Here is a 20,087-nt window from a genome sequence, read left to right on the forward strand (position 1 = left end):
TCTGAGACAAAAAATGGACGCATTACAAAGGAGTTATGGAAATTGGTCACAAATTAATATTCACTGAGACATCGGCGGAAAATGCAAAACTTATGCAGCCGATGACTGAATGTATGAGGCTACAGCGCCGTATCACCACGCAGTTGGCAAGGATGGAAGACAGAGGGCATGCCCATACCAGAGCATAAAGTCTTCACGAAATTCATTCCGTGAACTCAAGTGGACAGTAACTATGCTTCGCAGAAAGGTATGTGAACAATATACGCAGATTTCGGCAATTGAGAGAGGACGTGTAGCTGGGTTTAAAGAAGTCGGTTGCACTAATCGACGAACCGCTCTGCATCTGCATAGAAGTGATGTCACTATTAGACGATCTCTGCAAGAATAGTTGACCCATTTCCAAATACAGTGGTCGACCTAGAGAAGCGACGGAACGTGAGGAACGATCAAACGTCGGAGAGGTACTCAGAGCCATGGATTCATCATTATCATCGACCTTACGTGCAACTGGTGTTTTACAGACCACAAGCGCCATTAATAGGCGGCGCCATTGCAGCACTGTGATACATCAATGATACTCTGCTCCTCGTTTTATTGCCCTTCATTTCAATCTACCCTGGGCTTACATTTCAGCAGGATAATGCTCGTCCACACCCGACGACAGTTTCTCCTGCTTATCTTAATGATTGACAAACCCTATCTTGGCCAGCAAGGTCACCGGATCTCTCCCTAATTAAGGACATTTGGAGCATTATGGGCAGAGCCCTCGAACCAGCTCGGGGTTTTGACGATCTACCCAGCCAGTCCGATCGAGGATTTCCAGTTTCTCTGCCAACCAGTGCCAAGCTGAATAACATCTTGCAAGGGGCCAGGGATGGACCAACGCGTTATTGGCTCTTTCTCCTGAATCAATCATCCAATACTTCTGAAATTGTAATCTTTTGTTTGTCTGTACATTTACATTGCATCTATCGATTTCCGTCCCGTTCGGACAATTACTGCAGTGCGCATCATAAGCTTTTTGTCTTAGCGTGTATTGCAGCCGCATTTCTGCACTTAAATAATCACATATAAATCGTAGTGTATCTATGAATGGCACTAGGAACAAAAATTTTCATATTGCCACTTGTTAGAACCAGTCAGTTCCCTGGTGTAGAACTTAAAACGTTCTTAATCAATTATTTATTTTCTACTTTGTGTCATTAATGTTTGCAGTGATGTGGTGGACAGTCTCGTTATGGTATTATGAACCTTCTCAATGTTTTTGGATGCCAGAGTGTTTTTCCAACGTTCTGACAAATGTGAGACGTTACGTTCACAAGAATTTCATAACGAGAGTGTAGAAGTGTAGAAAAGTATGTTAAGCTAGTAAACAGCTAGTTGTGTTTCACAAGAAAGATGTTTTCTAAATCCGTGGTGACTGCGGGTCCATAGACCGTTCTCTCCGAGGTAATTCATAATGTTCGAACATAATATATGTTCCAAATCCTACTGCACGTCGACGTTAATGACATGGGCCTTTAATTTAGTGGCCTACTCCTACTACCTTTCTTGACCTGTGAAAGTTTCCAGTCTTTGAGTAGGGATCTTCCGTCGAGAGAACGGTTGCATATGGTTGTTAAGTATGGAGGTATTGTATCAGCATACTCTGATAGAAACCTACAATCTGGAACACAAGATCTGCTTTTGTTAAATCACTTAACAAAAGCAAGACTTTCAGTCCAGACTGTATACCAGTTAGGTTCCTTTCAGAGTATGATTTTACAATAGCTCGACACATAACAATCATATGCAACCGTTCGCTCTACGAAAGACCCGTATCCAAAGACTGGAAAGCTGCACAGGTCACACCAATAATCGAGAAAGGTAGTAGGAGTAATCCACTAAACTACAGGCCCATATCATAATCGTTGATATTCAGCAGGATTTTGGAACACTGGCGTCCAAAATTAAAGCAACTAACGGTAATTTTAAGAGGTTGTGTTTATTTTTCCACAGAATAGTATAAGTACGTGATAGTAAATTAGAAACAGTGTAAAAAAATACAGAACGTAAACAATTGCAAAATGCATATCGGTGGACAAAAACGTTCTTCGTTTTTTCCAACTTAACGGATTTGCACACACCTTCCGACAACTGGGTTATGTTTTCAGTATGGCGGGTGACCGTCTCTGGCAGCAATACAGGTATGAGAACGACTGGGCATGCGGTAAATGATGTCACCAATTTCATGTTGAGACAAGAACACCCCTTCTTCCTGCAGAGCTGCTCGCAAGTCTTGGAGAATGGTTGGTGGATGCTGACGTCATGCAACCTGTCACCCTAGTCTGTCCCAGAAATTCTCCCTGGAATTCAAACCGGGAGAGCGAACAGGTCACGCCATGCGTGCAATATCTTCCGTTCTTCCGTTTCCAAAAAAAAAAAAAAAAATCAGCCATCCGTGTTCTATGAAGTCGACCATTATCGTCCATTAACACCAAGGCTGGGCCCACAGTATCTTGCAACAACTACGTATGATCTCCTAAGATCTCGTCACAGTACCTGACAGCAGTTAAGCCTTGCCAGTTCATCTGCACAATTTCATGAAGAGGTGTTTGAGTGTTCAATATAATGCCTTCCTACACCATTAGGGATCGTCGTCGATATCTATATTCGCAGTGTCTGGGTCCCAAAATCATGTTCCACGTTCCACGTTCCCCCAGATGCGAATCCGTTGGGTGTCACTCTCCAGACAAAATTGTGATTCATCTTTGAAAAGAACATTTGTCCACTGTTCGACTATTCAGGTGGCATGTTGACGACAACACTCTAGACGTTCCCTTCTGCTAAGACACTTCAGAGGTACACATAAGGGAGGTCTCCGAGAGTAAAGGCCACTCTGCCGAAGCCTTCTGTACATCGTTTGCGTCGATACAATACGCGTCCAGTAGAATGCTGCGAGGTCAGACAGCAGATGCAGTGCAATATTAAGGCAGTACTGTCGTGCCCTTACAGCCAAATAAGGGAGGTCTCCGAGAATAAAGGCCACTCTGCCGAAGCCTTCTGTACATCGTTTGCGCCGATACAACACGTCCAGTAGAATGCTGCGAGGTCAGACAGCAGATGCAGTGCAATATTAAGGCAGTACTGTCGTGCCCTTACAGCCAAATAACGGTCCTCTCTTTCTGACGTCACACGTGATTAGCCCTGCCCTTGTCTTTGGGGTACAGTTTCTGTCTCTATAAAGTGTTTCCGCATCTGAGAAATAGTGATGTCACACTTGGTCGGTCCTGCCCTGGTCTTTGGAATACAGTTTCTGTCTCCATAAACTGTTCCCAAATCCGAGAAACATTAAGCCATTGGGCCACATGAATTTGTGACTTAGCTGCTTTCATTCTTCCTACGGCCCTCCAGCGCAGAGAGTATGACAGGCGTCTTCTCTGTACCATGCTGCACCCTATGTGACTGTAGATGTGGATGTGGTACTAAAAATGGTTCAAATGGCTCTGAGCACTATGGGACTTAACTTCTAAGGTTATCAGTCACCTAGAACTTAGAACTACTTAAACCTAACTAACCTAAGGACATCACACACATCCATGCCCGAGGCAGGATTCGAGCCTACGACAGTAGTGGTCACGCGGTTCCAGATTTTAGCGCCTAGAACCGCTCGGCCACCACGGCCGGTGATGTGGTACTACCTGCAGAGACACTGCCCCGTTTGATAGGTGCACTGACCTCATTGTTGGCGTGGTTGTCTGTTGACCGGAAAGCCATCTTCCGTGAAGAACACGATCGCGCGGACGTCTGTGACAGTTCGTATGATTACGTTGTGAGTTAGACATAGGACGAGGAAATAGCGGTTCGTTGCTTTACTTTCGGACACCAGAGTAGGTTGCGTTCCAACATTATGAATTACGTCGAAGAGAATGGTCCATTGACACACAGTCAACATGGATTCAGAAAACATCTTTCTTGTGAAACACGACTAGTGTGATCGACAAGGAATTTCAAGTTGATTCCGTATTTCTATATTTCCAGAAGGCTTTTGACACTGTACTTCACAAGCGGCTTGTAGTAAAATTGAGTGTATATGGAATACAGCCTGTTATGTAACTGGATTCTTGATTTCTTGTCACAGTTCGTAGTAATTGACGGAAAGTCATCGAGTAAAACAAAATCAATTTCTTCCTTTCTCCATGGTAGTGTTATGGACCATTTGCTGTTTTTTATCTACGTAAACGATTTAGGAGATAATCTCAGCAGCTGTCTTAGGTTGTTTGCAGATGATGCATTCGTTTGTAATTAAAGACATCAGAAAATCAAAAGAAACTGCTGCCAACTTAGGAAATATACATGTGTGGTGGAAAAATTGGAAATTGGCCCTAAATAACGAAAAGTGCGATTTCATCATGTAAGTGTACTGTCATATCGCTGGTTAAGTTGTGGAGTATCTTTGCAGGCACCCGCGTCTAGAGAGTCGAGCACGGGACACGGAACTGTTATGTTGTGTAGTATGTAGCTCTACATGTGAGAGGCATTGTTAGTACGGAAGTTGAAGTGTTGCTACAGGTGCTGTTACAGTAAAATGATGAAATATGGAAGTGATTCAGAGGAAAGTGCGTCAAGATGTAATTAAAAATGAGCAGTGCCGCGGATAACGTATTTGTGCATTCTCTCGTTGCGTGTAGCACGCCATGAATCATTCGCGCCGTGTTCGGTCTCCCAGAACGAACCGATGTGAATCAGTAGAAATTAGTTACCATAAAAGAGTGCAGTCAAGTGCCAGTGTCTTGTAGCGAGCGTGAGGACGTGCGTTCGGTCATCGCGTTCCTCATTATCAACAGTAAGCCGCGCCACGACGGTTACGCGCACGCTCGTACAACAGAAAACTGAGAACTGAAAAATTAACTTTACGAACAGTGTTATATCATTACTAGTGTCAAGGAGGACTGGTACCAAATATCTGTGTATGCGTGACGTGCGTAAGAACTTTCATGCGCTCATTCGGCTTTCGCATCATCAACAATCGTCCGTGCCGTGTTCAGTTACGCATACGCTCGTCCTAGTGATTTTTGTGGACAGATAATCATCCATCCATTAATTGGGATAAACATTTATGAATTAGAATGTAAACAGTGGAACCTGCCATTTTCTTTTTTCGTCTCAGAATACAATTGTTCATACCAGACGTAGAACAGTGATGTGTTTTAACGTTGTGTGGCCTAAACCCGCCTGTATATTTAGATATGTAATTTCAAGCAAGCCAACAGCAGTGTGGAGCAGAACAGTACGATCGCCGCGGGATTATCAGGTACGTGGTGTGGACAGGGCGCACGGTCAAGGAACGACAAAGAGTTAAAGGGACCCCACCCATTCGTACTCCCGGCCGTGTTACAATGAACATGAGTGCTAAAAGCAATCCGTTAAATTTCGGTTACACGACAAATCAGTCAGATCTAAAGGCCGTAAATTCACTAAATACCTAGGAATTACTATTACAAACAAGTCAAATTGGAAGGAATACATAGAAAATGTTGTGGGGAAGGCTAATCAAAGACTGTGTTTTATTGGCGGGACACTTATAGAATGTGACAGATCTACTAAAGAGGCTGCCCGCAGTAAGCTTGACAGTCCTCTTCTAGAAAGCTGCTGCTTGGTGTAGGATCCTTATCGGATAGGACTGAAGGAGTATATCAAAGGGTTCAAATGGCTCTGAGAACTATGGGAATTAACTTCTGAGGTCATCAGTCACCTAGAACTTAGAACTACTTAAACCTAACTAACATAAGGACATCACACACATCCATGCCCGAGGCACGATTCGAACCTGCGACCGTAGAGGCCGCGCGGCTCCAGACTGTAGCGTCTAGAACCGCTCGGCCGCTCCGGACGGCAAGGAGTATATCTAGAACGTTCACAGAAGGGCAGCAGGTTTTGCATTATCGTGAACTAGGGAAAAGAGTGTGACAGAAATGACACAGGACCTGGGCTGCACATCATTGAAACAAAGGGGTTTATCGATGCGGATGAATCTCACGAAATTTCAGTCATCAACTTTCTCCTCCAAAAGCGAAAATATTTTGCTGACACAGGGAGAAACGATCATAATAATAAAACAAGGGAAATTAGAGCTCGCACGGAAAGATATATCTATTCGTTTCCTCCGCACGCTGTACGAGATTGAAATAATAGAGAATTATTGTGAAGGTGGTTCGATGAACACTCTGTCAGGCTCTTAAACGATTTGTAGAGTATCCATGTAGATGTAGAGGTAGATGCAGATTAATGCCACTGTAACAATCACAGTGGTATTGTTGTGCCCGTGTATTGTTGTGCCTGTGAGTACAACGTCGTTGTGATGGTACTACAATGCAGATACAGCTAAAGCTCAGTTGGTGCAGGAAGTTTTCCGAGGAAAATAAGAGGGCCGTGGGGCCTGGCGCTGCTTTTTTGGGAGGTACGCTGGGGTAGAAGACGTTTAGAAGGTAAAGTGTGTCGGTACGCCGGCGTTCCTCTGGCATGAGGCGGCGGTGCGGCCGCAGCGATTCCGGCTAAGAGGCGGCTGCAAAATTCATGCGGGCAGCGCTGGACCACCGCACACCGCCCGCCAGTGCTCGCCGCTTTAGCACGCGCGCTAAGCTGTTTGCCTAACCGACAGGCTGTGGCCACATTTTCACCAATCGATGTAATCGCCATTATACGGCCCGCCTAAATTGTTTCAATAGGACCGAGATCAGCGCCGGCTTAAGTTACCACGGCGCAGGTGATCCCCACCGTTTATGCAAATAGGTAGTCGTCGCTTAATCACAGCAATTAGAAATCCCTCCGCTATACAACAAAATGTCCCCTCCATCCTATAACACCCTCCCCCTCATCCCCTTACAGGTGCTTCCCTCCCCTCCTCTTCCCTCGGCCTGATTCACTTTCTCCCACCCTACTGCACCACAACGCACCAACTTTTCTATATCCATTCTCTTCTCTCGACTGTAAATACCGGTACCAACTCTATTCACAAGCTGATTGAAATACACCGAATTAAGCAATACAGAAATTTATTACTCGATTATGTCTTGAAATTCCGTATGTGTGAAACGTAAGGTATTTGCCTTTTTGATGATTCTATATGTAGCTCTCTGTCAGGAAACAATATCATCAGAAAATATAAAGACTATATACTATACTTTATACTATAGGTATAAAATTTAGCTATAAATTACAGTAGCAAAAACTGTAGTAGGAAAGGTATGTAATTCTTTTCACGAGAGTTAAGTGAGTACCAGAAAAAATATCTGCGTCCCAACCGCACGATATATTAAATATTTTACTAAGCAGATTTGCAGTTTTAGACGTTCTGGTAAAAGTTTGTCCAGTACTGTAAAAACCAAAGATGTCTACACAGGTGCCTGGATTTAATAAAGGGCCAGATAGGCCCAGGACCACACCAACGAATGCAAAGGGGCTCCGAGAAGCTTCTGCCGGTGTTTGCATTTTAGACAGAGATGATCACCCAAAAGTGGAAAAGCGAAAGTACGGCGTTCCGTTGTAATTCGAAGTCCGCTGAACCTTTTGTTCACTCTGCAGGAGAATAATGGAACTATATCCGAATGTCGTGGTTGCATTCAAATGCACCTATAGACGGTGGTATGTAATTCTTCAGCGGAAACGTCGTTTTCTCTTTTAAAGAGAAATTATTTGTGGGGAACGGATTTACGAGAAAGACTTAATGCTTTAGCAGCAGCGTAAAATTGAATGTGAAATTTATAAAGCTGATTAACTGTGACGACGTATCCGGTGATTCAGTCGAAAACAAGTCTGAAGGGAAAAACTGTAGCAGTATTGCTAACTTTCTAGGTTTGTTTGTATCGAGGGTCCCCAGCGAAGGAGGCCTTGATATCAAAATTAAATATCTAGAAAAGTAAGATCGGTATACAAGTTTATTCTGAAAGAGGTAAGAATTTGTTTATCGAAGTTATGCAGAAGATTCAAAACACTTCGGAAAGATAGTAACAAAAGACGTTGTTATCAGAATTCGTAGTGTCTATAAATAGTGAGCCGCAGCTCAGAGCGATCAGTTCAGTGGTTGAAACGTGGAAAGAAGTTAGCGTATCGAACGAACAACTTGAAGTACTCTGTTCCATTGAACTACGTGTTTTTCTCGTGCTGGAATACCACAGGTTGGAACATAATCCCATGGTAACTACGCACAGTTTGAAAACACAATTTACTCTTCCAAAAGGACCGTTTATGGAAACCATTCGAAAGCTCTTCGTCAGATTCCAACGGACAGCCATCGTGGCTGATAATATGACGGGGAATGTTGGCTCCACGCAAACGAATCATTTGACATAGGCATAACAATATAATTTTTAAATATGGCTACATTGCTGACGTTTATTATGGTTCATTCTATTTATTTAACTTTATTTTGTTTGAGTTAGAAATTCCTAAACACCACCTTTTACACATCGTGGTAGAAGAAATTCTTTTACAGAATAGAAGAAGTTGTCAAGGAGAAAATTTTTTAGGTTTTTCTTCAAATTTTACTTTTCTGTCTGGGTACGCTATCAAACATTTTTGTTGCAGCATTCTGCACCCATTTTTAATGCTAAATTCAACCTTAATGTGGAGTAATGAATGTTATTTTGCCTTCGGGTAATGTACTTATGTACATCATTTTTCGATTATTGATAACATAATTCATGAGAGAATAAATATACTGAGAAGCAGTTGTCAGAATGTCCAACTCCTTGAACAGATGCCTCCAAGATGATAATAGGTGAGCATCACGTATTATTCTTAAAGCCCGTTTTTGAATAATGAAGACTTTCTCTCTTAAAAATGAGTTACTCAGAACACTATTCCATATGATATAATTGGATGAAAATATGCAAAATACATCTTACTCATTTGTCTCTCCCCAAGATTTATAATGATTCTACGTGAAATGTGGCTGAACAAAGTTGTTTTAGGGTTTCCAAAATGTGCTTTTTCCAGTTTAAATCGTCATCAATAATTAAAAATAAGAATTTTGAATTTTCCATCCTATTTATATTCCTTCTCCATGTGTTACACTTCCATTGGTGTATCATCAGTAGATATGCAGAACAGAATGTGTTGTGTCCTTTTAAAATTGAGGGTGAGACCATTTGCACAAAATCAGTCAGTGATACTTTTAAGAAAATCGTTGATTATTAAGTATGCTTATCTGTATTGGACGGAAGATCGTTTCATATATGAGGTACAATAGTGAACATTAGATTGAGTGTTGGAGAACCCCACACGTGATTTCTCCCAAGTCACAATAATGTCTCCAGACTACACTCGTTGAATTACTAAGTATAACTTCCTGCTTTCTTGATATAACATTATTCAGTGGTTGCTATACCATTCATCCCATACAACTTCAATTTATCTAATAGAATATTGTGGTTTACAAAGTGAAATGCTTTAGATCGGTTGCAGAAAATACCAACCGGCTCTATTTTATTATTTAATGCTTGTAAAATTTGGTGGGGGAACATGAGAACAACTCTTTTGAAATCCAAACTGCAATTTTCTGAGAATATTATTGTTGCTCAGGTGCGACACTATTCTAGAATACATCATCTTCTCATGGAAACCAGTAAGGGTTCCGAAAGCAACGGTCATGTGTAACTCAATTCGTACTCTTCATCCACAATATCGACTTTGCCATGGATCCAGGGAAACAGATCGTTTCGGTGCTTATAGACATTAGAAAAGCTTCGGATTCTGTGATGCATACGCCTTCTAGAGCAGTTATATTCATAGGTTTTAGAGTGGATCGAAAATATCTTGATGGCAGAATGCATTACGTTATCATCAACAGTGAGTCACTTACAGATATTGGAGTTACATCTGTTGTGCCCTAGGGCAGTTTGTTCGAAGGGTTTCTGTTTAGTTATACATTACTGACTCTTTAGACAGTGCTAGCTTCAATGTCACAATTTTGGAAGATGATGTAGGTATCTGTGAGGAAATTTGATGCGGTAAAAATTGTAATACCTCACCAGTTTCTGCCTGGTGCAGGGACGGGAAGCTAGAAAAGCAAAGCTAATTGACAGAAGATTGTAAAAATGTCATGATCTCTCTCTTGACAAAACATTCCACATTAGTCTCCCACCAGGATATTCTGGAGGTGAATGTCTAGGGGGAGGTGACGATAAACCAACGAAACGGTAACACCCCACAAGTGTTGGCGTAGAATGTCAGAAGTTTGAACTTGATAGGGAAGCTAGAAACCTGGAAAACGGACAGGGAAAGGCTCACTGTAAATATAATGAGGGTCAGTGTAGTGAAAAGAAAAGTAGATAAGGATTTCTGTTCAGAAGAATATAGGGTAGTTCAGCAGCAGCAGGAGATAACGTTGCTAGGATTCATTAAGATGAGGAAGGTAGGGCAGAGAACAAGATACTGTGAACAAGCCAGCGATACGGTTGTCCTCTTCAGATTCTACAGCACACCAACGACGATGCACGCCAACGTGAATCATATACAAGGATACTCAGAGGGTAATTCAGTGTCTAAGGAAGATGATAATCTAATAACCATGGCGGAGTGGAATGCGGCTGTAGGGGAAGGAGTTGAAGAAAGAATTACGGGAGAATATTGCCTTTATGGCAGGAAATAGAGGAGAGAAAGCGGAATTGACTTCAGCCTAAAATTTCAGATAGTAATAGCGAATAATGTTCGAGAATCGCATGGCCTGAGGAAAAGACCCGGACACATTACAAAATTCCAGGTGGATAGCATCATGATCAGACAGAAACACCGAACTCAGATGTTGGGTTGTAATGGGTACCCAGGAGGAGATGTAGACTCAGATTACAATTTCGTAACGATGAATTGTAAACTGAAGTTTAAAATAATCATTCGGAAGAGGCACTGTGCAAATACGTTTGATGTTGAATTTCTGAGGAATTACGAGGCGCGTTTGAAGTTCACTAAAATGTGGGTATTGCGTTAACGAATTCCGCAATAGATATTCAGTAGAAAAGGAATTACCTCTCTAAAAAGACGACACATGTTGTGCCAGACAAACGTAGGTATCAGTTAGGAACTTCAACTCATCGACGAAAGAAGGAAGTACAGAGTTGTTTAGGGAAAGATAGAAATACGGCAAATATAGAAATATTAGAAACGAAGGCGAAATGGCTGCAGGAAATGTATTAAGAAATCGAATAAGAAATGATAGTCTTAAGGATGAATTCAGCATATCCTAGTCTAGAAAACCTTGTATGAAATGTAAAGCGAGGTAGTCTACCGTATCTTCCTTCGCCGTCGGCGTTGTCGTTGTTACCGTGAGACACCGTTATACCAAGAGGAAAGGCGCGTCGATCTTAGAGCATGAGATATGATGACCTTAAGCCATTGACAACACACAACGGTCACGGTAGCACCTGATTCCAGAATAGCTGCAGTAGCTAAGATCTACGAACTATCCCCTGTTGACCAGGTCCCCAAAACTTAACTCGTAACGAGATCCCTTCAAAGCAAATTGTCATAACGATCGTCTATAAAGGCTTCGTACAACGAGAAGAAATGTTACGGTTGATGGAATAATAACAGATACGACCAAACTGTCTTGTCTCTTCTGCTTTATTTAACATAACTTCATTCACAGTTTCATTTCGCATTCACCACTCATTCACCGAAACCCTTTGATGAACAGTTTTGGTTGCTTAACACCAACAGTCAATGATAATGATACAGCTTTTCTCCTTTTTATAAATTGAAGCCAGCTCTCCGTGATATAATAAAAAAAACCGGTCTCAATACCGCGTCCCTCGTGAGATGCGAATAGACTTATCCCGGAATTGACCGCCCTGTAGGTGTACTCAATTTAATGACCACACTTCGCTGTCCGCTATTTCGCGTAACTGAATGTCTATTTGTTAGTCTGATTATACACTGTAGCTATTTAAAATTCGCCCCTATATTTTTCACAACGCACAATTAGCACTTCGTTACTTATTTGTTTTTTTTCTAAGAGTAAACGAAAAAAAAGACGCCTTATAATCGGCTTAGTCGACATAAAGCAAAACACCTTAATATGCCCAATTTCACCTCTTCTTATAGGATCGGCTACCTTACTCATTAATTTACTACATATTGTTTCCAATAACACTAAACAGGTATCACCGTTATATTTTAATTGTATTCAAAAGCATGTTACTACTATTATGACCAAACAAATCGTCACAAATCGCGCGGCGTGCGTTTTTAATGATAACTTTCCGCTATTCAATTTCCGTTACAGCTATCTTGACTCGTAATGTTACAGTAGGTAACGTGAGGAGTGCAATTGGAATCCAATTTCGAGCGCCGAGGAGAAAGCGGATATGTGGAAAGCATACATAGAAGGTCAATATGGAGGGGAAGAAGTATCTGATGACATGGTAAAAGAAGAATTCGAAGATAGGGGACCCATTATTGGAATGTAAAAGTGCTCTGGACGACTTGAGATCAAGGGATAGATAACATTCTGTCAGCATTTCTAAACTCATTTAGTGAAGTGGCAATCAAATGACTGATACGTATAATCTACGAGACAGGCGACATACCATCAGACTTTCGGAAAAATATATCCCCCTTCATTTCGAAGATAACAAAAGAAGATAAGCTCTAGAACTGTTACGCAATCAGCTTAACAGCTCATGGAAATTGCTGACAAGAATATTATACAAAAGAAAGGAAAAGAAAATTGAAGATCTGTTAGATGATGATAAGGTTGGCTTCAGAAAAGGTATAGGCACCAGATAAGCAGCTTTGATGCTTGACAATCAAAGCTAGACTCAAGAAAAATGAAAAAACCTTTCGTAGTATTTGTCGACCTGAAGAAAGCGTTCGACAGTGTAAAATGGCAAGATGTTCGAAATTCTGAGCAAAATAGGAGTAACCTATACAGAGAATTACAGCATCTGTTGAACGGAACGAACAGTCAAATGAATACGGAACATGGGCTGAGTGTAAATCTAAGAATAACGAACCAGACAAAAGGCTGTTGACTCAAAAGAGGAAGAAGGAAAAGATATATTTCACTTGCTATACTGTCCAACCTCTATGTCTAAGAAGTCCAGAGTGGGGGTTAATGACAAGATTCGTTGACGACACTGCTGTTTTCTGTGAAACGGATGAAGTAATACAGGAGGTGTTGAATATTATGAAAAGAGCAGCGAACGTGGGTTGAGGAAGAAGACAAAAATATTAAGCAGTAGTAGAAATTACATTAGCAACAATATTAACATCAAAAATGGTGATCTAGCGGTAGACGAAGTTCAGAAGGTCTGATAACTTGGAAGAAAAAGGACCGATAAGAGACGAAGCAGCTCTAAGAAACGGATTAGAATTAACGTGAGACAGAAATTCCTAAGTACGTATGCATTAAAGTGTATAATGGAAATGAACTATTGACTGTTGACAAACTGGGAAAAAGGAAATCGAGATCTTTGAGACGCGGTGTTACAGAAAAAAGAAGAAAAAAATTAGATCTATAATATAAGGAATGAGAAGGCTCTCTGCAAAATCTGTGAGGGAAGCAGTACATCGAAAACTAAATGAAAGAAGATACAGGGTATGTTACAGGTTGCAATTACGAAAAAAATTTGTGAAACATAACACACATACGGAGTACGTGTATGTGCATTACGCGAAGTATATGGACGACTGACATGACACTATGAGAATAGATTAGACGGAAACACAACTCGTGGAATTCTGGAAAACGTAGCCAATAGCCGTCGTAGTATGAGGGGCCAGTGCACAAATGCACTTTAAGAGAACAAAAAAACGGCCTACTGCGAAGGAATTCTCCAAATGGGACGGATATCAATAGATGTGATGTGTATGTACAGACAAACAAATGATTACAATTTAAGAAAATTTGGATAGTTCATTCACGAGAAAGAGTTTCACAAAGCGAGCAACTCAGTAACGGGTTCGTCGACCTCTGGCCCTGACGCAAGCAGTTATTTAGCTTGACACTGATTGACAAAGTTGTTGGATTTCCTCCTGCGGAATATCGTGTCAGATTCTTTTCAATTGGCGTATTAGATAGTAAAAACCCCGAGCTTGTTATAGGACCTGCCCATAATGCTCCATATGTTCTCAATTGAGGATAGATCCTGTGACCTTGCTGGCCAAGGTAGAGTTTGGCAAGAAGGAAGCCAAGCAGTAGAAACTCTCCCCTCGTGCGGGAGGAAATTTGAAATGAAAGACCAGGAAGACTTACCATGTAGGGCAAGAAAACAGGGCGTAGAATATCGTCGACATACTGCTGTGCTGTGAGTGACCAGCAAAGGCGTCCTGCTGATTGTTTGGTCATATGGCGGTTGACAGCTTGGTATCCCACCGGGCTCTGGGGCCCTTCCAGACTCGTTATCGCAGGTCATCGGGGCTCAGTTCGAGGCAAGAATCATCACTGAAGACTATTCTACTCCAGTCAAAGCAATTCCAGGAAGAAGACATGTTTGGAGATACCCGAGACAGCGGTGGGGTAAATCATCCAATTTTCAGAAGCAGTTGCTTTTTGTACATATTACATCACATTAACAGATTTCCGTCCCATTTGGATAATTTCGTACTAATGCGTATCGCTTTTTTTCCCTTGTCTTAGGGTCTATGTTCACAGCCGCGCTGCCAGTAGAAGTGACCACTCCAGACTGGGAAGCTATTTTAAACATAACCAATGATTAGGTGTCTCGCCACGTGATATGATGCATGGTCCATGGGCGCGGTGTAGCTAACATACAGCTTCTCAGGCAAGATTGGTTAGTGATGGCCGATCTCCAACAGCTGTGATGATTGTGATGATTCCATATCACTCTCGAGGTCGGTTATGCCTTCGTCAGTCACTCCATTCCCCTCCCCCCCTCCCCCACCCCCCTCTAGACAGGTGAAACCTACAGGCGGAATCTGTTCAGTCTGTGCTAGCTCCGCCTCGGACGCGGAGGTACTGCTACTGGATCAGGGAGGTTCTGCATCACGACCCTGGGGACCTCGGCTGCTCAAACTGATTGTGAGTGGTGTCGGATAACATGCGGTCCACATCGCGTATGGAAGGCTGGTCAGCCGCCACCGCTTCTGAAAGACAGAGAGTGATGCCTGAGTACAGACTGTGCGCCACTGGCCATGAGGCGTCCGCCGCTGTTGATGGAGCCTGAGATGCCGAAGCTGCACATGTGGCCGGGGTTGAAGGTTGTACCGAATGGTCAGGCCTGCTGAGGCAATGCGAAGGCACCCTGATTGACGACATCATGTATCTCCCATCTGCCAGGGGTATAGCCTTTACAATTCACTCCATGCATGTCATTAATGTCTATATGCCTTCTGGTACTGGATGTCGGCGTGAAAGAGCACGGATTTATGAGGAGGAGATTGCCCCACTGTTCTTAGCTCCTCATGAACATTTTCTCTTTGGAGGGGCTTTAACTGCGTACTCGGTCGGAGAGAGCAGTACCTGAATTTTACGCCGTGTCAACAGCTGCGTCTCGTTGCTCGTGATCTAGCCCTACTGGATACCTGGGAGGTACAGTGCAGAAACTACCCGAGGTTCTCGTTTCACACGAGCGATTCAGCTAGTAGGTTAGACAGTATTTATGTCTCCTTTAGGCTGGTTGATGTGACGCTCGATTTACAGTGCTGGCCTTTGGTGTTCTCTGACCACTGCGTGTACATTTTTACGTTGCTCCTTTCCTGCCAGGAGGTTTGGAGGAGTCGAGCACCGTGGAAACTCAACACTTACCATCAGCAGATTCCTGATTGTCACCAAAGTATCACTGAGACGTGGATAGGATGCGCACGGCGTCTCCGATCCTACGCATCCGTCGTGGACAGGTTACCGAAATAATCCAAACCGATGCTCTGACGCACATTCATCACTTACAGTAGGGAGGTGGCCACTTAGCACAGGAACACTACAGACTTCAACTTTAGCACTCTCTGCGACCTTCATGATCAGCCAATTTCCCCGGAAGTACAAACTGAACGCAGCATGATAAAGGCGAAGCTACTAGCGATTACTCGCCAGAAACTACAGGGCGCTGTGGCGAGTGCCCGCAGACCTGATGTGGTGTGGCGGGTCAGTCCTTCCATACATCATATTCTGCACAATCGCAGACACCGCAGACAGAACTTAGTCACCGAACTCGTAATCCATCGTGTGCAGCGGTTTATCTGCCACGTTCACGTAGTCCATAGCTTTGTCGCACATTATCGCCGAGTCTACCGTGCCGATGATGGGGCCGTCCCAGATGTTAATGGAACCTTCCACCACCGAGGATGTCACTACCGCTGTTATCAGGGGTGCACTGTGCAAGTCATCAGACATCAACGGACTTACTACTGAGTTCTATAGCAGACTTTGGGGTTTCAAATCTACACGGTGGACGGAGCCGTATAATGAACTGATCACATCTACAGCTGCGATAACACCAGCGTTCGTCAAGAGTATTAATATTCCTGTTCATAAACAGACGCCTGGACTTACTAAGGGCCACTACCTCCCTGCCACGTTATTAAACACTGATTACAAGATTTTTTCGCAGTTATTGGCGGTGCTCTGCAGACTGCTCTCACCATGTATCCTCTCCACTGGGCAAACTACGTCAAGTGGCACAGTTAACGTCTAGACAGCGGCTGGACATCGTAGTGACGCGACTGCGCTGGCAGGCGTGCAGACTTCGTGCTGCGATTGCTGTCGTAGATTTTGACAGCGCGTTTCACAGGGTGCGCCATGTCTCCCTATACTCTGCCTTAGAACGGATGGACTTCCGTACCTTGTTTATCAGTGTCCTTCGGCGGCTCTTTCGTTGATCTAGGTCAATGGGGTGTGGCGGGTCCGATAGCGATTCAACGGTCGGTCCGACAATGCTGCCCCCAGTCCAAGTACCTTTATGTAGTAGGGCTGGAGCCGCTCATAAAACAGTTGACGAGCCAGTTGTCTGGACTTTCCTTACACGTTTACACCTTCCGATGCCGTGCATACGCAGATGACCTCCTGCTGTTGGTTCGTTATCATCCACTACACCATCACCGCGCATAGGAGAGAGGCTGTAATTGTCGAATGTTTGCAAATCCACGGCGTTCTCTACTGGTCGCGGGCTTCCCTCAGGCTGCCCTGTGTCCAACATCTTCGCTATTTTGGAATCACCTTTACATCATCAACGCGACATACAGCGCTTGTCAACTTCCGTCATGTTTTGAGAATTACCCGCATGATGATCAGCCATTGCTCCCTACACCGCTTCGATCATTTGCAGCATGTTGCCTACTTGAATGCCTATGTAGCATCCAGAATGGCTCATATTGCGCAGATTCTACCGCTACCGATTACGTTAGGAATTTGTATTTACTGATAGTTGGGTGCATCTTCAAAGCACTCACTCCCTCCCGGTCTTATCAACGTCCACTGTCGTGCGGCAGCACTTCACATGGCCACGACACGCAAACATTGGCGCAGAGTCGAGATGTCCATTACGCACCGGTTATTTGCCTTTTATTGTGCCAGTATCCCTCTTTCCCCCGGTCGCTGTGTAGCATCAGGCCCGCGTTTGCGCACATCGCGGCCTTCGTTGTAGAACTTAGCTATGCTCGCGTCGAACTCCCACAAACGCGCCTGTCGTGGGCGAAGAATTTCTACATCCTTTTCTTGCGTGGTATCGCCTGTAGACCCGTTGTTGCGGTGGACTGTGATTTGGTGGCACATTCATCACAGCTTCTTTCCGACGCGTATCTGATCGACTTAGTATTATGCGGCTTGTGGTAAGTATCTAACTAATCAGTGGCTCCATGCCATACTTATGGTGAACCCTTCCCTCTGCGCCATATGTCGTAATGTCGACAATGATCATCGCCGATTCAGCTGTGTAGCCGTTGATGATGTCTGGTTGTCGGGGCGACAAATGGACGCGTGTTTTTTACGGCTGCCGCCGCAAGTTATTGACCCCGAGTCCTTTCTATACCCAGTGGTAGAATATTTTCCTGCGACAAAGACTCGGGTACTCCTGTGAATGAAGAACAGGACTTCGGCATGTCTATATAGAGATTCTCCTCACTCTCGCCTTGATTTTTGGCAATACTTGCAGACTGCACATGCAGCGGTTGGGCGCAGTTCCAGATATCGCGCGTGTTTTGCCAGTTATCTTAACAGCGTTTTTATCACACCTCCACTTAGTTGCTGTGTTCCAGGCAGGGCAGGTGCCAGTCCGATTCGGGATGAGACATGAAGGTCCTACACCTTCGACTCGTCCCGCTTGCCATTCTGTATCACCTTGCTGGATTTCCATTGTTGCGGATGGGTCGATTCGCTTTAATTTGTTTTCCTCTGTATATGTGTGCATACACAAAATGAAATAAATAAATAATTAAAATTAATATGAGCCATGTGAGGGTGCAGCACGGCGACGGAAAGTGGGAGGCATCGTAGCTAGATCACGGGATTCGGCCGCTGCCCACCTTGTCTCCTCCAATCTTTAGTTACTGAGGTCCTAGAAAACCGAAAATAAAAAAAAATAATAAATAAATAAAAAATTTAAAGATTTATTTTAAAAAGGAACAATTTGTCGTATCGTTCCCAGAACCGATCGCGGTCCTCTGGTTTGGAGCCGAGTGGAAGACTTAAACCAGAGGCTCAGACGAATCTGCGGAGATCTGGGGTGCAAATTTCTCGACCTCCGTTATCTGGTGGAGAAATGTAGGGTCCCCCTGAGTAGGTCAGGCGTGCACTACACGCGGGAAGAGACTACAAGGGTAGCGGAGTACATGTGGAGTGCACTGGGGGTTTTTTAGCTTAGAGAATTCCCTCCCTAGGCCCAACAAGACGCCTCCTGAGACGCGGCAAGGTAGGAGTAGGCAAAATGCAACAGGGAATAACAATATTAATGTGCTAATAGTAAACTGCAGGAGCGTCTATAGAAAGGTCCCAGAACAGCTCTCATTAATAAACGGTCACAATGCCCATATAGTACTAGGGACAGAAAGTTGGCTGAAACCATTCTTAAACAGTAATGAAATCCTAAACTCAGATTGGAATGTATATCGCAGAGACAGACTGGACAGTGAAGGGGAGGCGTGTTTATAGCGATAAGAAGTGCAATAGTATCGAAGGAAATTGACGCAGATCCGAAATGTGAAATAATTTGGGTGAAGGTCACTGTTAAAGCAGGCTCAGACGTGGTAATTGGATGTCTCTATAGGCCCCCTGGCTCAGCAACTGTTGAGGCTGAACACCTGAAGGATAATTTGGAAAATATTTCGAGTAGATTCCCCACCATGTTATAGTTTTGGGTGGAGATTTTAATTTGCCGGATATAGACTGGGAGACTCAAACGTTCATAACGGGTGGCAGGGACAAAGAATCCAGTGAAATATTTTTAACTGATTTATCTGAAAACTACCTTGAGCAGTTAAACAGAGAACCGAATAGTGGCGATAACATATTAGACCATCTGGTGACAAACAGACCCGAACTGTTTGAAACAGTTAACGCAGAACAGGGAATCACCGATCATAAAGCGGTTACTGCATCGATGATTTCCGCCGCAAATAGAAATATTAAAAAAGGTTGGAAGATTTTTCTGTTTAACAAAAGTGACAAAAAGCAGATTGCAGAGTATCTGACGGCTCAACACAAAAGTTTTGTCTCAAGTTCAGATAGCGCTGAGGATCAGTGGACAAAGTTCAAAACGATCGTACAATATGTGCTAGATGAGTATGTGCCAAGCAAGATCGTAAGAGATGGAAAAGAGCCACCGTGGTACAACAACCGAGTTAGAAAACTGCTGCGGAAGCAAAGGCAACTTCACAGCAAACATAGCCAAAGCCTTGCAGACAAACAAAAATTACGTGAAGCGAAATGTAGTGCGAGGAGGGCTATGCCAGATGCGTTCAATGAATTCGAAAGTAAAGTTCTATGTAATGACTTGGCAGAAAATCCTAATAAATTTTGGTCTTATGTCAAAGCGGTAGGTGGATCAAAACAAAATGTCCAGACACTCTGTGACCAAAATGGTACTGAAACAGAGGATTACAGACCTTTTGCCAAAGGTGTTTCACAGAGGTAGACTGCACTGTAGTTCCTCCTCTAGATT

Source organism: Schistocerca cancellata, chromosome 2 (assembly GCF_023864275.1).
Source record: "Schistocerca cancellata isolate TAMUIC-IGC-003103 chromosome 2, iqSchCanc2.1, whole genome shotgun sequence".
In the NCBI taxonomy this organism is placed as follows: Eukaryota; Metazoa; Arthropoda; class Insecta; order Orthoptera; family Acrididae; genus Schistocerca; species Schistocerca cancellata.